At 45.5% G+C, this 15,533-nt stretch overlaps 1 long non-coding RNA gene across 1 annotated transcript; it reads left to right on the forward strand.

Moving 5' to 3' along the window:
* The first annotated feature begins 171 nt into the window (after positions 1 to 171).
* Positions 172 to 4,188, forward strand: LOC125758405 (uncharacterized). The gene is made up of 4 exons (XR_007416022.1): positions 172 to 243; positions 382 to 443; positions 2,476 to 2,562; positions 3,995 to 4,188. It is a non-coding gene; the product is annotated as an uncharacterized LOC125758405 (long non-coding RNA).
* Positions 4,189 to 15,533: the final 11,345 nt, after the last annotated feature.

Raw genomic sequence — 15,533 nt, forward strand, 5'->3', positions numbered from 1 at the left:
CAATTTTTTTCGCTTGTGAGAAAATCATTTTCTCAAAAAGAATTCACCGTTTTTTGCGCGAAACTCTGTTTCCTGCCAAAAATGCAGTTCTGTGCATGAAAGAGTTGAAACACTTATGAGTTCAACAAGGTGGGCAGTCAGTAACAGCCTTACATTTGCATTGTTTTTCAGCCATCGCACTGCCTTGCTGGCTGCTCGCCTTTGGATTGCCCTGCTAGAACACTACAAGGCCATATTCACTCCGTAAGACACTTTGGTTTGATCACGCTTGTGTATGCCATGGCACCTAGCGTAGTCCTGTAACGACGTGCAATGATAGGGATTATGTTATTTTTTGTCAGTAATGTTTGTTTTTGTGATTATAAATTTGCACACTTGCAGGTTTGCCAGGAGGAGTACCACTCTGCACAGCCAGAAGACGACTCTGCAGCTTTGGAACATATGTACGCTGTGCCAGGACTAGTTGACTCTCATGTGATGTGTCTGCACTTGGCATAGTTTTTTTTCGCCGGTGCCAAACATGTTTTTAAAGGGCTTGTGAAATGTCTTGGTGTAATGTCACAGCCACTTTCATAATTACTGTGATCACCATTGTCAAAATGCTGATGGCCTTAAGGCAAAGGCTATTGCACAAGTGCCTGGCTTGGATATTTGGCATCTGTCACCTACAGACTGCAGAATATTGAACATGGTATCCTTACTTGCCTGAGGAAAATAATGTAGCATATTTTAATTCAATTGCCAAAGTCAAGGATTGAGAGGAGGGTACTGAATTTCTTCACTGTTAATATATATATAGTGTCATAATATGCATATTTGGCTGTACGGAGGTTACGTTGGATATACATAATAAACAAAACTAGCGCACAGGTATAACGTCGTGGACAAACAACACGCAAACAAGAAATGACACAGTAGAATAGGTTGCGCCAGGGATAACTGGGGAGCACTATCTCAGATGCGGTTGTGAACGAGGGTGTAGGCCTCACTATTAGCAATGTCCTTCAATACTTTTCTAGTCATGAAAGTTCACTGTCACACTATTGGGGAGCTTCATACGCTGCCTAAAGCTGCCGCAACGGGGCACCACTTTGCCACACAGGGCATAGCTCGCGTGCTGAAGCACTTGAGCCGTGCGACAATAGCTGGTGGTTGTAGGGCTTTCTGTGCATCTGCTGCGCTAGTTTTCGAGACAGCTTAAGTGAGGTGTGGGACCACGATGCCGAACACGTGGTGCTTGCCGGTGCGCGGTTCTGTTTACAAAAGAACAACCAAAAGGTGTGTTTGATTTACCGAGTCACAAGGAGCAGCGTGAGAAATGAAAGTAGGCCCTACTGCTGCTAGAAAGCGGTGATTTCAGTTTTGAATTGAGGTGCATGCGTATGTGCACGAAACACATTGATGCCTCGGACATTGTCGCCGCCTGTGATTCAGATTTCAACGGCGACGTTGTGTCCCTGGAATGGAAGAATCCAATGATGAGGCCTGTTCATTATGCATGTTTCTTGTATCAGTGCCATGCATTTAACAAAGTTATTCATTACCTCAGGTCGTCTGCTGTCTCTTTGCCTCTTATTTTACAAAATGCACAAAATGTTGTGCTTGTTGCATGATGTTGTTGCTCCAACATGTTATATTCTTTTCCTGGTTGAATGATAAGATTATTGCACTTTTATTCAGATTTTGGCTATGATAAGATTACATATAGATACAATGTTTTAACTCTTCGTAATCCATTAAGAATATTATAACCTATTTGGCATTAAAACCAAAATATCTAGACTCGTCTTTTCTCTGTCAGAACCATAATCAGTTTAAGTGCTGGGCTTATTGACGCTTCTATAAAAGACCACTTCCTGGTTATAATTTCTGGGGTTTTACTGCCAAAACAACGACATGATTTCAACACACACCATAGTGGAAAAGAGTGGTAAGTTGGGCGAGTTGGTAATCCCGTCCGTTTTTTTGCGCAGTTACATAATGAACCATAGTGGAGGGCTCCGGAGAACTTTGGCCACCTGGGGTTGTCTTGTGTGCGCTGATATTGCGCAGTACACGGGCCTCTAGCATTTCACCTTCGCCAAATGCGACTGCTAGTGCCACATTTTTCGGGTCAGCACTGTAGGCACCGCGTGGCCAAGCCTGTGGCAGGTGGCATGTTTCGCGTCTGAGCCATTGGGTGTCGCCACCATCGAGACAGCGCACCGCCGGCAGCGATAAACACCATAAGGAAGGGTTTTTAGCGCAATCTTTTTGTGAAACAAATTAAGTTCCCACATAAAAGCTAAATAACTTTCACATTAAATTATAAGCAAACATGTTAGTTATTCAGAAGGTGTAAATGTTCGTTCGTGGAATGGGAGTTGCCAGCGATGGGAGCAGACGACAGCAGTGACAGCAGCAGATGACCTGAATGCGAAAGCAGTTTTGGCAGGATCAGTGATGGTAAGCTGCATGTCTCTGGATGCCTCGCAGTTATGGTGTCCACTGCTGCGCAAAATGGTGCAACAGCTCTGGGAACAAGGACGCCGAGCATTTCTTCAGAGTGCCTACGGACCACAGGTTCGTGTCTTTGCACTGTTTTACATGATTACCACGAATGTTAAGCTAGCAACAGCACTGCACCGTTATGCCTTAAGCTATTATTTGAAGTGGTTAACGGCAGTACGTACATCGCATCATCAGCGCACTTGCAGCTTGACGTACTATCTAGCACAGATGACGTACGCGTGGTTACACGAGCAGGCGTGAACGAGTCTTGCGTGAAAGTCTTGATGCTCTGTGAGTCTGCATACCAATCGCTGTAGCAGATTTGTGCATAAATTTGGGACACTCTTCATACTATGGAGGGTGCAGTCAAGCAGTGTACAAATCATATGTGACAAAAATGATTATGATCGATTCCAGGAATTAGTGACCGTGTACCGTGAAGACACTGAAACTGACAAAGCACCGCCACTCGGGGGCCGCCGAATTGAATCGCACGTGCGGCCCGGTGATTGTACAAATTCTGCCTTGACGTGTGCATTGCGACGTGTGGCCGATATAAAAACATGCAGATCTGTTAGACACACACCATGCACTGTGCTCGAAAGGAGCATCCTGTAGGCAAAGTGGCAAACATGCCACTTCACGCAAGTTTGGGACGTTCGTGCTGCTAAGCCCTTGCTGTTGACCTTGCCATTGAGTTCATTGGCACATTTTCCCAAGTAAATATTGCTAACGTAAGCACTCACGTATTGCCCGAGGAGTTGTGTTTTCTCCATGTTGACAGATTTGTTAGGTTATTTATAGCACAAACATATTTCATGGAGTTTAACCCATATATGCCCAGTGTCCTACATATAGGACGCTTCTTTGATGCACTCTAACATCGCTATTTCTTTAGCTGATGACTAGCGCCCCCTACAGCACATCAAGCAGGCCTCATTTTCAACGTGCGCAAGCCTAGGCATTGCTTGCTTTTCATGCTGCCATGTGCCGACCGCTTTCTCCTGGGAAACACGTGCTTTGTATGAAAGACGTCATGGAGAGGAAGAAGTGCAATGTCGGGGTGCACGTGAAATGTTTCAAGGCTTACCTCACCCGCACATAGCACCCCTAATGCCCAGTGTCCTCTATGTATGGACGGCTTGAAAAACAGTGTTGCGTTTACCTGGCAGTAAATAAACAACTGGTGCTTTCTTTTGAGGGTAGAAGTACACTTTTTGTGAAAAAAAAATTATTTGTTTTGTCATATTTTCTGAGTTTGGGCATATATGGGTTAAAGCTACAGGAAATTGTGCACACTTTCCTGATGAACGTACAATAGGTCTCACACACTTATGGATGTTTACTCATTAGCGTGCAACATTTTATGAAGTTTACTGCATGCTGGCCAAAACAGAAAAAAACATGGCATTAACATTCTGAGCTGTACCACTCTTTTTTTTTGTATGAGCAGTACATCACGACGATGTTTTAAACGAAACAGCTTGCTTACACGTCGTTTCAGACTGGAAGCTTGGCTCCACTACGCTGACAGGCCTGACCTTAAGGACAAGCCAAGGACCCAAGTACATGCAACTTCTGTGCTGTGCTCCAAGCACTTCACAAAGGACTGCTTCACCAGCAGTGACCGCAAAAGACTCGTGCAAGGAGCAGTCCCCTCTGTGAAGGTGCACGAGCCCAGGCTGAGGTCCCTGGTGCATCCAGGTGAATACCATTTAGCATGACACAAATGTATTACTTTGACACAAATGTATTAAGTAGTTGCAGCGATGGCGTAGTGGGTAGAACATCAGCTTCGCATGCAAGAGGTCCGTGGTTCGAATCCCGGTGCCGGACAATTCCCAACCGGATTAAAAAAAAAAAAAAAATCCGCGTGATGATGGAATTGTGTAAAAGGCCTGGGGTGCAGCCTCACTGGCGACCACAGCCAGCAATGCACTCCCTCACCAGAGCAGGATTGGCCACCCTGGTGTAGTACTTGGCCTCTACCTCCCACATGAATACACCAATTAACCCTCGGCCCTCAGTCCCCAGCGGCTGCGAAGCAGCTGACCAAGGCGGCGGTCAGACCTGCGACGCAGCAGAGGGTGCTAAGAATCTCTGGGTCCGGACAGGCCGCCATTGGAATCTGAACTTGGCTACATATAACGCTAGAACTTTATCTAGTGAGGCGAGTCTAGCTGTACTATTCGAGGAATTAGAGGGTGTTAAATGGGATGTAATAGGGCTCAGTGAGGTTAGGAGGCCACAGGAGGCTTATACAGTGCTGAAGAACGGACACGTCCTATGCTATCGTGGCTTAGCTGACAGAAGAGAACTAGGAGTGGGGTTCCTTATTCATAAAAATATAGCTGGCAATATAGAGGAATACTATAGCATTAATGAGAGGGTGTTATGTATCGTGATTAAGTTTAATAAGAGGTACAGGATGAAGGTGATACAGGCCTACGTGCCTACATCCAGCCATGATGATCAACTGGTTGAACGCTTCTACGAAGACGTAGAATCAGCAATGAGTAAGGTAAAGACACAGTATACTGTACTGATGGGCGACTTTAATGCAAAAGTAGGCAAGAAGCAGGCTGGAGATCATGCAGTTGGGGAATATGGCATCGGCTCTAGAAATGCCAGAGGGGAGTTACTAGTAGAGTTCGCAGAACGCAATAATTTACGGATCTTGAATACCTTCTGCAGAAAACGGACTACTCGTAAGTGGACGTGGAGGAGTCCTAATGGCGAAACTAAAAATGAAATAGACTTCATAATGTGCGACCACCCGGGCATTATACAGGATGTGGAAGTAGTTAACAAGATCCGATGCAGTGACCATAGAATGGTAAGATCTAGAATTCAACTAGACGTGAGGAAGGAACGGCAGAAACTGATATGCAAGAAGCCGATTAATGAACTAGCTCTGCGAGGGAAAATACAGGAATTCAGAGTTTCACTTCAGAATAGGTACGCGGCTTTAACCGAGGAAACCGACCTTTGCGTTGACGCAATGAATGATAATCTGACTAGTATCATTAAGGAGTGTGCAGTGGAAGTCGGGGGTACAGTCGTTAGACAGGACACTGGTAAGCTATCCCAAGAGACGAAAAACCTCATTAAGAAACGTCAAGCTATGAAAGCCTCAAATGCAACAGACAAAATAGAGCTGGCGGAGCTTTCGAAGTTGATCAATAGGCGTAAAGTAGCCGACATAAGAAACTGTAATATAGAGAGAATTGAGCATGCTCTAAAGAACGGAAGAAGCCTCAAAGCTACGAAGACAAAACTGTGCATAGGCAAAAATCAGATGTATGCATTAAGGGACAAGGATGGCAAGGGCACAACCAATATGGATAGAATAGTTGAGGTAGCGGAAGAGTTCTACAGAGATCTGTACAGCAGCCGAGACAGTCAGGATGATAACGTAAGAAGCAGTAATATCCCAGAGGAATCTGACATCCCATCAGTATTAACAGGAGAAGTAAAGAAAGCCCTAAAGGGAATGCAAAGAGGCAAAGCCGCTGGTGAGGATCAGGTAACATCAGACCTGTTGAAAGACGGTGGAGAGATTATGTTAGAGAAACTGGCCACCCTGTATACGAAGTGTCTCTCGACGGGGAGGATACCAGAATCTTGGAAGAATGCCAACATCATCTTGATCCATAAGAAAGGGGACGTCAAGGACCTGAAAAATTACAGGCCCATCAGCTTACTGTGCGTTGTCTACAAGCTATTCACAAAAGTAATTGCTAATAGAATTAATACGACATTAGAGTTTAATCAACCAAGGGACCAGGCAGGATTTCGTACAGGCTTCTCAACAATAGACCATATTCATACTATCAATCAGGTGACAGAGAAATGCGCGGAATACAACCAACCCCTATACATAGCCTTCATAGATTACGAGAAGGCATTTGATTCGGTGGAGACATCAGCAGTCATGCAAGCACTGCGGAATCAGGGCATCGACGAAGCCTATATACCGTATTTACTCGCGTAATGAACGCACTCGCATAATAAACGCACCCTCAACTTTAGTCGTCAAAATTGGGATTTTTTTTTCCCCGCGTAATAAACGCACCCCTAACTTTCATCCGCTGCAGTCCCACGAACCAACGCACGGCGCTTCCTCGTCCGTTGATCTTATTTTTCTTCCTTCCTTTTTTTTCCTTTATTACGCCGACCTCCCTCGGTTTGCTTCCCCCCTCCCTTCCGCCCACGGCAGCGCACCGTTTTGTTAGTTTTTCTATCTTTGCGCGGCGCGGTCCCTCTCTTTTTGTATTGTTTTTGAAGTAAGTATCCGCACGCCGCAGCAGTATTCACGAATGGTTCGAGTGTAGAGACATCGCGGCTCACAAGCACACAGCGTAGGGAGCCTACACGACCGGTCGTGTAGGCTACCTAACAGCAAAACTGCCCACGCCATCCCACGGTCACACAAATACGAAGCTTTGCGGAGCCGGCGGCATCTAAATGTCTAATGCGGCGGTGCGGGAGCGCGCGGGGATATGATGATGATGATGGTGAAACTGTGGCTTTCCCTTTTGCATCGGGTGGTCGCAAGCCTTGCAGCTTGCAGCTTGCAGAAGATAACGCCATCTACCACCGAAGCGGTGAAATTTCCGAGGCCGGGTAGGACAGCCAATCAAAACGATGCAAGACGGTGACGCGAGTTTTAGCATTGTTGTCATTGGTTGTCGTCATAGCATCATAGCCCTACTTTTTTTTTTTGCCTCAGAAGTCATGCCATGCTGCCCACTGCCCATTCTCACCTCGTTGGAAGTTCTTTCTAAGCCTGTGTTGCGTTTTGTCGTGGACGATGGGCCGAAATGTGAGCTACACGGCCGGTTTCAAGCTACAGGCTGTGGAGTACGCACTTGAACACGGGAATCGTGCTGCCGGTAGGCATTTCGGAATTGATGAAGTACGTGTGCGCTACTGGCGGAAGCAGCATGACAAGCTCCGCGCTACAAATAGGGAGCAACGTTCCTTCAGGGGACCAAAGACCGGGAAGTTTCCTGCTGTGGAAGAGGAGGTCTTAAAATATGTCCGGGACCTACGAAACGATGGCTGTGTCGTTTCGCACGAAATGATCCAGACGCAAGCGCGAGCCACAGCCAGGAAGCATGGCATCGCTCCCACGGCGTTTAAAGCGAGCAATGGGTGGACGACGCGCTTTATGCGGCGCAACGGACTGTGCTTGAGGAGGCGAACATCACTTTGCCAGCGGCTTCCTCCTTGCTACGAAAATAAGGTAGTGGATTTTCACAAGTTCGTTATACGCCTGCGGCGGGACCGAGAATTCGTTCTCTCACAAATCGGGAACGCCGACCAAACACCCATCAATTTCGACATACCGATGAGTAGGACTGTCAATGACAGGGGAGCACGTAGCGTGCTCATTAAAACGACAGGCGCCGAAAAGCAGCGCTTCACGGTCATGCTGGCTGTCACGGCAGACGGCCGGAAGTTGCCACCGTACGTTATTTTCAAGCGAAAAACCGTGCCGAAGGCCAACTTCCCAGCCGGAATACACGTGCGGGCTCAGGAGAAAGGGTGGATGTCGGCCGATCTGATGGTCGACTGGGTGCAGACTGTCTGGGGACGACGCCCTGGCGCCCTGCTTCTCCCGTCTCTCTTTGTTCTCGATAGTTTTCGCGGCCACCTGGGAGAGAACGTTCGTCGGAAACTCAAGGAGCTGTGCACCGAGATCGCCATCATTCCGGGTGGACTCACTTCGGTGCTTCAGCCCCTTGATGTTTGCATCAATAAACCTTTCAAAGACGGTGTGCGCCGCTTGTACACGGAATGGATGGCCCATGGAGGGCACGCCCTGACGCCGACTGGCAAGATTAAGAGGCCGTTCGTCGAGCTGGAGTGCTCCTGGATCTTGGACTCATGGCGCTCGCTGCCAGGTGATCTGATAACAAAGAGTTTTAAGAAGACGGGAATCGCAAATGCGCTGGACGGCAGCGAAGACGACCACTTGTGGGACCAAGACATTGAAGTGGCCAGTGACCTGGACGACGGTACCAGCGATTCTGACGAAGATTGAAGCAATTGAAGTGCAATAAAAATGCGTGTTTTCAAATAGTGTACGCGCATGTTCACTGTAAAAGGTAAGCTACCCAACTTTTTTTTTTGTGCATTATCGTATTTTCGGCTCATCCCAAAGAAGTTTTAGAAAATTTACCTCGCATAATAAACGCACCCCCCAACTTTGCTCTGGTTTTTCGGAAAAAAAAGTGCGTTCATTACGCGAGTAAATACGGTAAACATAATGGAAGAAATCTACAGCGCATCCACAGCCACTATAGTCCTTCATAAAGAAAGCGACAGAATCCCAATAAAGAAGGGCATACGACAGGGAGACATGATCTCTCCAATGCTATTCACCGCGTGTTTACAGGAGGTTTTCAGGGCCCTAGATTGGGAAGAATTAGGGATAAGAGTTAATGGAGAGTATCTCAGTAACCTGCGATTCGCTGATGACATTGCATTGATGAGTAAAGCGGGAGACGAATTACAGCTCATGATTACTGAACTGGATACGGAAAGTAGAAGAGTAGGTCTGAAAATTAATATGCATAAAACTAAAGTAATATGGAACAATCTTGGCAGAGAACAGCGCTTCGCGATAGGTGGCGAGACGCTGGAAGTTGTAAAGGAGTACGTAGGACAGGTAGTAACCGCGGAGTCGAACCATGAGAGTGAAATAACTAGAAGAATAAGGATGGGATGGGGCTCATTCGGCAAGCATTATCAAATCATGAATGGTAGTTTACCACAATGTCTCAAGAGGAAGGTATATAACAGCTGCATCTTACGGGTACTTGCCTACGGATCAGAAACCTGGAGACTTACAAAGAGGGTTCAACTTAAATTAAGGACGACGCAGCGAGTGATGGAAAGGAAAATGATAGGTGTAACCTTAAGAGACAGGAAGAGAGCAGAGTGGGTCAGGGAACAAACGGGGGTTAAGGATATCATAGTTGAAATTAAGAAGAAGAAATGGATATGGGCCGGCCACGTAGCACGTTGGCAGGATAACCGGTGGTCATTAAGGGTAACTGACTGGATTCCATAATAATAATAATATCTGGGGTTTAACGTCCCAAAACCACCATATGATTATGAGAGACGCCGTAGTGGAGGGCTCCGGAAATTTCGACCACCTGGGGTTCTTTAACGTGCACCTAAATCTAAGCACACGGGCCTCAAACATTTTCGCCTCCATCGAAAATGCAGCCGCTGCGGCCGGGATTTGATCCCGCGACCTTCGGGTCAGCAGTCGAGCGCCATAACCACTAGACCACCGTGGCGGGGTTGACTGGATTCCAAGAGAGGGCAAACGCGTGAGGGGAAGACAGAAAATTAGGTGGGTAGATGAGATTAAGAAGTTTGTAGGTATAACGTGGCAACAGAAAGCACAGGACCGGGTTGATTGGCGGAACATGGGAGAGGCCTTTGCCCTGCAGTGGGCGTAGACAGGCTGATGATGATGATGATGATGATGAAATGTATTTAGTTTAGCCCTTCATTAATACCAATATAAAAAAAGATCACACGGTCCCTTAAGCATTCGCCCAGGGCCACTCGAAGGTGAAACTTTTCTTTTTCTTCTCAGTCGATAGTACTGAACCCCCACATATGGTTTTTGTAGTGCCTCTGGGATTGGCTCACCTTTGACTGGGCGATGATATCATGTGACATTGTCTATACATGTGACGTCACAATCACGTCAGAGCACATTATTTTTTGCTTCACTTTGTATTGACGCCGATGCCAACAGTCACTCTTTTCACTTGATGAGGCATGCAAGGCTCTCGCCTTCAAATGTGTTCAGCATACTTGAGTGTGTACATGGGCTTAATTTTTACAGCGAGGCTGTTTTAACCCTTCCAGGGTTTTCGCCATACATGTACGGCATAACCTAACAGGCACCAAAGGGTTTTCGCCGTATTGCCTGTGTGTTTAAAATGTGCGCCTTTTTCGATAATTTCGCTTGCTTGGAACGTGCTGTCACGCTTGAGGAATACGGGGAATCTTTTTTATGGGCCGATGTCTCTCCGTTTGTTTTTTTTTTTTTGCTTTGCAAGGCAGCACAGTGGCTTTCACTTGTGCATCAGAACGCGCGCACGTGGTACAGCTAGTTTTGGTTTCGTCCTTCAGGTAGTTATCGCTTCTCGCACCCACAAAGCTGATGGCTGTCTAGTTTCTAATCTCTCAAAGAGTGACCGCTTGTGACTCTCATTTATTGCTCCCCGGGGCCCGATACATCCGTTTCCGTGTGGCGCTAAATTACACAAACGACGCTGCCATGGTTGCGTTTCCTGTTTTGGGGATGCGAAAAAACTAACTCCGTCACGCTGGCAATAAGACGAAGGATTATTATAGCTTTTTCACTCGTTTTGCTTTGCCGACGGGCGCACAACCATAGTTTTCTTCAGTGCGCTCACACGGGCAATTCGCTTATGCTATGGAAGCGCGCGACGGTTGCTCTACTGCTAGTGAGTCGAGCAGCGATTCTTCCGATGTGGACTATTCCCCAAGTATGTCTGTGAGCTATGTTCATACAATGCATAATTTTTATTTATAAAAAAATCGTGTAGGTATGTTTTTTTTAAGTATTTTGCTTGATGTTAACATGTGTACGTAACAACAAAAATGATTCTTTTGTCACTTCATGGTCACGCAAAAAAAATTTGACAATTTTTTTATTAACCCTCTGAGGGTCGAATTTTTTTCGTGAAATGCAGTCCAAAAATGTGTAAATTTTTTATCGCTGAAATAAATTCTTCAGACAATTCTATTTCAGAAAAAACTTGCCTAAAATTTTCTTGTGTGGCCGTAAAGTGACAAAAAAAATCATTTTTGTTGTTACATACGCAAGGTTTATTCATAGTAACATCAAGCAAAATCCCCTCCCAAAAACACTTATACGATCTTTTATAAATAAAAATTATGCATTGTATTGAACATAGCTCACAGACTTAAAAAGTAAGCACACCAGAGTACTTTTCCGGTAAAAAATGTTCATGCTCCCCAAAACAGGAAACGCAACCACGGTGGCATCGTTTGTGTAATTTAGTGCCACACGGAAACAGATGTAATGGCACCCCTCGGAGCAATAAACGAGAGAGTCACAAGTGGTCACTGAGAGATTAGAAACCAGGCAGCCATCAGCTTTGCAGGCGCGAGAAGCGATAACCACACGAAGGATGAAATTCCACGTATTCGTGAAGCATGGCAGCACATGCCAAGCAAGAGAAATGATCAAAAAAGGCGCGTTTTAAACATACAAGCTATGCCGTACATGTACGACGAAAACCCGTTGGTGCCTGTTAGGTGATTCCGTACATGTACAGCGAAAACCCTCAAAGGATTAAATAGAATCGTCTGAAGAATTTATTTCAGCAATAAAAAAATTACATTTTTGGACTGCATTTTGCGAGAAAATTTGACCCTCAAAGGGTTAATCTACCCTGTGCCGTTGTCGTCGTCATTGTAGTAGTAGTAGTAGTAGTAGTAGTAGTAGTAGTAGTAGTAGTAGTAGTAGTAGTAGTAGTAGCAGTAGCAGTAGCAGTAGTAGTAGTAGCAGTTGTAGTAGTAGTAGTGCTAGTGCTAGTAGTAGGCACCACACAAGTCACATAACCAGAGGGGGTGTGATTAAATAAATAATAAAAGTTGGAGGACCCTTGAGCGTTACCTTCAAGAGGAGGACGCGATAGCGTGATTGGGCCCCGTTCGTGCCACCTTCTCAATTGCTAGACTGCCTTCGCTTCTCGGTGGGCTCCTCAACCATGCCGGAATGAAAGGAACGTCTGTGCGCATAAAATTTTACATTTCAAGCTATCCTAGAATGCCCACTGCAAGTATAGTTGCGAAGTGCCCGCTACACCTTAATTATTCCTTTTGCAAATTGGCAAAGTACTCCTTATGCGTCCGTAAGGCAACACCTGAACTTGTGCAGCTGCACACCTTGTTGATGCTGTTACTGGTAATGATAATTAGCTTTGTCTCTGCGCTTTGTAATTGCTGGGCCTTCAAATCAACCACTCATTGTGCAATTTATGTATTTCGATGCCTGGTGCGATTGTGCGCCTCTACCATGCAATATTGCATGTGTTAAAGACACTCCTCGCTCTAATAATAATAATATCTGGGGTTTAACGTCCCAAAACCACGATATGATTATGAGAGACGCACTCTTCGCTCTACATGACATTCGTGTAAGATTTTTTCCAAAACAGTTTCAAGCAGAGGCATGGCTTTCTCGTAGAACACCTGCTTGCCACACGGATATCTTGGGTTCGATTCCCACTTGAACTGAAGATTTTATTATTTTGTTGTTTGCATCTAGTATCTCGAATTTTTACTCACAGACAGTGCTGATTTTTCACTCACAACCGACGACGCTGACACCGGAATTTCTGCAATGCCGGCGTGTTCGTCGGTGGCTGCCACCTCGCCTTCATTCATTCCCGATGCTTACCCTCAAAGGCATCAAAGTCTTCGTCATAAGCTCCGAAGTGCTGATAAGAAGAACCTCTAACAGCGGGTCCAACGAGTCAACGCTATGTAGTCGCACGTCTGCGATGTTCTACGCACGTATGCGATGTTCGCGACGAGTGCGGCGCACTATCGTAATCTGATGATTGAGCTTCTGCTTGCAGCTGTCAAACTAAAGCGTTCTAAATTATCGTCGACCTGTGAACACAGTAGTGCAATTTTCGACAGCCATGACCTCGCAACGCACAAGCAGCAGATGATGATTCCAAAGCGAGCATCACAGCAGAAGCAGCCAATCGGAGGCTTTGAATTGAACTTCAAACATGTGCTTTTTGTACGCTTGTTACTGAATGGAGGAGCTAGCTGAAACGGAGAACTTGAACACGGAGAAATGCTTATACGACAAGCCCAAAATGGTGGCTCCGGTTGCATCGTTGCCCAGCTATAATTTTGAAAAACGCTTTTTTTTTTGGCTATTTCCGTAATTATTGCGAGGTCGGCAGACGCAAAAATTTTTTTTTATAGCACTTCTACGCAGTTTTCAGTGAAGATATTTTGGAATCAGATAGAAAAACGGCTGCAGAAACTGAGAATGAAATTTTCCAAAAATTGCATTTTTTTTTTGCTCCCCTGTTAAAATAAGACCATGTTTGTGACTCGTAATTCTCTCCGGTTATAACAGACCCATTCAGTGTTTACATAAAAGTCTGTTGTAACAGTACTTGGATTTTACATACTCCCTTTACAACAGACCTAAATCCTCTTCGCTATGAAGGTCTGTTTTAATGAGGTTGTACTGTACATGAGAGCGAAATCTGCAATGCACGGATTTATGTGACACTTCATCAATATATTTTTTTAGGTTTTATCTCTTAATACATTGGCCTACATGCCGGACTAGTTTTCTGTAGCACGTTTTTTTATCTTTACAGACATACTAGCAGAACACCCTCAGCTCGAACATGGTAAGCATTTAGAATGCATGCAATGTAAAGATACTTGCTAATAAATGGTGCCTTATTGTCTTGTCAAGCCATTTCGCGAGTGCTGAACAGTATATTGTCATTGCAGACTATTGCCAAACGGCAGCAGTGGGAGCGGGAAAGATGAATTCAGCAGGTATGTAGGATGATCGTACTTTAAGTTCTACATCTCCACAATTAGTTGCCACACAACCTTGCTCTTGAGCATCTGCAGTTGTTGCTTTCTGTGGTATAGTTACTGGCCTGCAGGCGCCACTAATTTCACGCAGTTGTTATTTCCGCATACATAGAGGCTAAGGCAGCTAGTGTTCAACGAGCTGGAAGGAACATTAGAAAACTCAGAAACAACCTCCGTGGAAGTCTTTATTTAATCATTTGAAAGACTGTTCGTTATTCCTCAGACAATATTCACGGATATATGTGAGGACAGAGCGAGAATGGACAGAGATCGGCATATGTGAGAATTTTCAGGGCTACTTGTAAACACCAATTACAGACTTCATGTGTATAGTATAGCAAAGCAGGTGCAAGGACCAAATAAGTAATAATGAGTGCCACTGTTGGAAATATCATTTGTTGAGTCCAAGGTGGCTTCAGTATTTGGACATGCCAAACTTGCTGCAACCACCTGTAAAACACTTCACGTTAATGTGCCTTCACATGGAAACACCCGATTCTTTAGGACTGTAGTTACCTGTGGTTTTTTACTTTAACTCTGTAGGAAGAATTCTCATTAACACAAGCCACTAATCAACCATCTATGTATTTGAGACTGTAATCTGCTTTGTAATACATTTGAAACCCGCAATAACGAAATCGGCGGGGAAAACACAAAATTTCGCTCTTGCGAGAATTTCGTTGGCGCGAGAATGCGGCAGAAAAGACATGGAAGTTACAAAAAACACATTTTTTTTCCAAAAGTCAGTAAGTTCGTATTGGTGGGCCCTACCATGCAGCAATTTTATGCCTCTCGATCTAGAATCTCGTTTGCCACGGCACAAAGTTCGCCCAATGTACTGGTCAGTGACGGCGGCACTGCGCTGTCACCAGTATCGTCATCAAGTGCGACTACAGGCGAACCTTCTTCCGGCTCCGCTGGTTCAGCGCGGATCAGCGCAGAATCGTGGTCAGCGAGCTGCACGCAACGCCGAATTTTTCGGCGATGTCCATTTTTTTCTTGCCCTTTTCCACCTCACTGGTGATTGAAGCCTTATCTTCCAGCGTGATGAACTTCCGCTTTTTTCGTTGGACGCGGCACCTTCGTAGGCAGCGAAATCGGATGAAGCAATCGCCACACACAGTTCACGTTGCACCAAGCGGCCAAGCAAACGTTCCACAAATGGCTCCACACACGCGACCATGTGCGCGCAAAGCCGCCAAAGCCAAGCACAAGCTAAGCCAACGAAGGAAACTCCATGAGGAATGTGGATTTGGCTACGCAGTCCGAACAGGTGTTTCGGCAAGCCATCATCATCTTCATCATTGTCTCCAGCTTTATCTTTCTTTTTTGTAAACAATGATAGCGGCTGCTTCACAAGTGCGCTGTAGCGACAG

Source organism: Rhipicephalus sanguineus, chromosome 4 (genome assembly GCF_013339695.2).
Source record: "Rhipicephalus sanguineus isolate Rsan-2018 chromosome 4, BIME_Rsan_1.4, whole genome shotgun sequence".
NCBI classification, from domain to species: domain Eukaryota; kingdom Metazoa; phylum Arthropoda; class Arachnida; order Ixodida; family Ixodidae; genus Rhipicephalus; species Rhipicephalus sanguineus.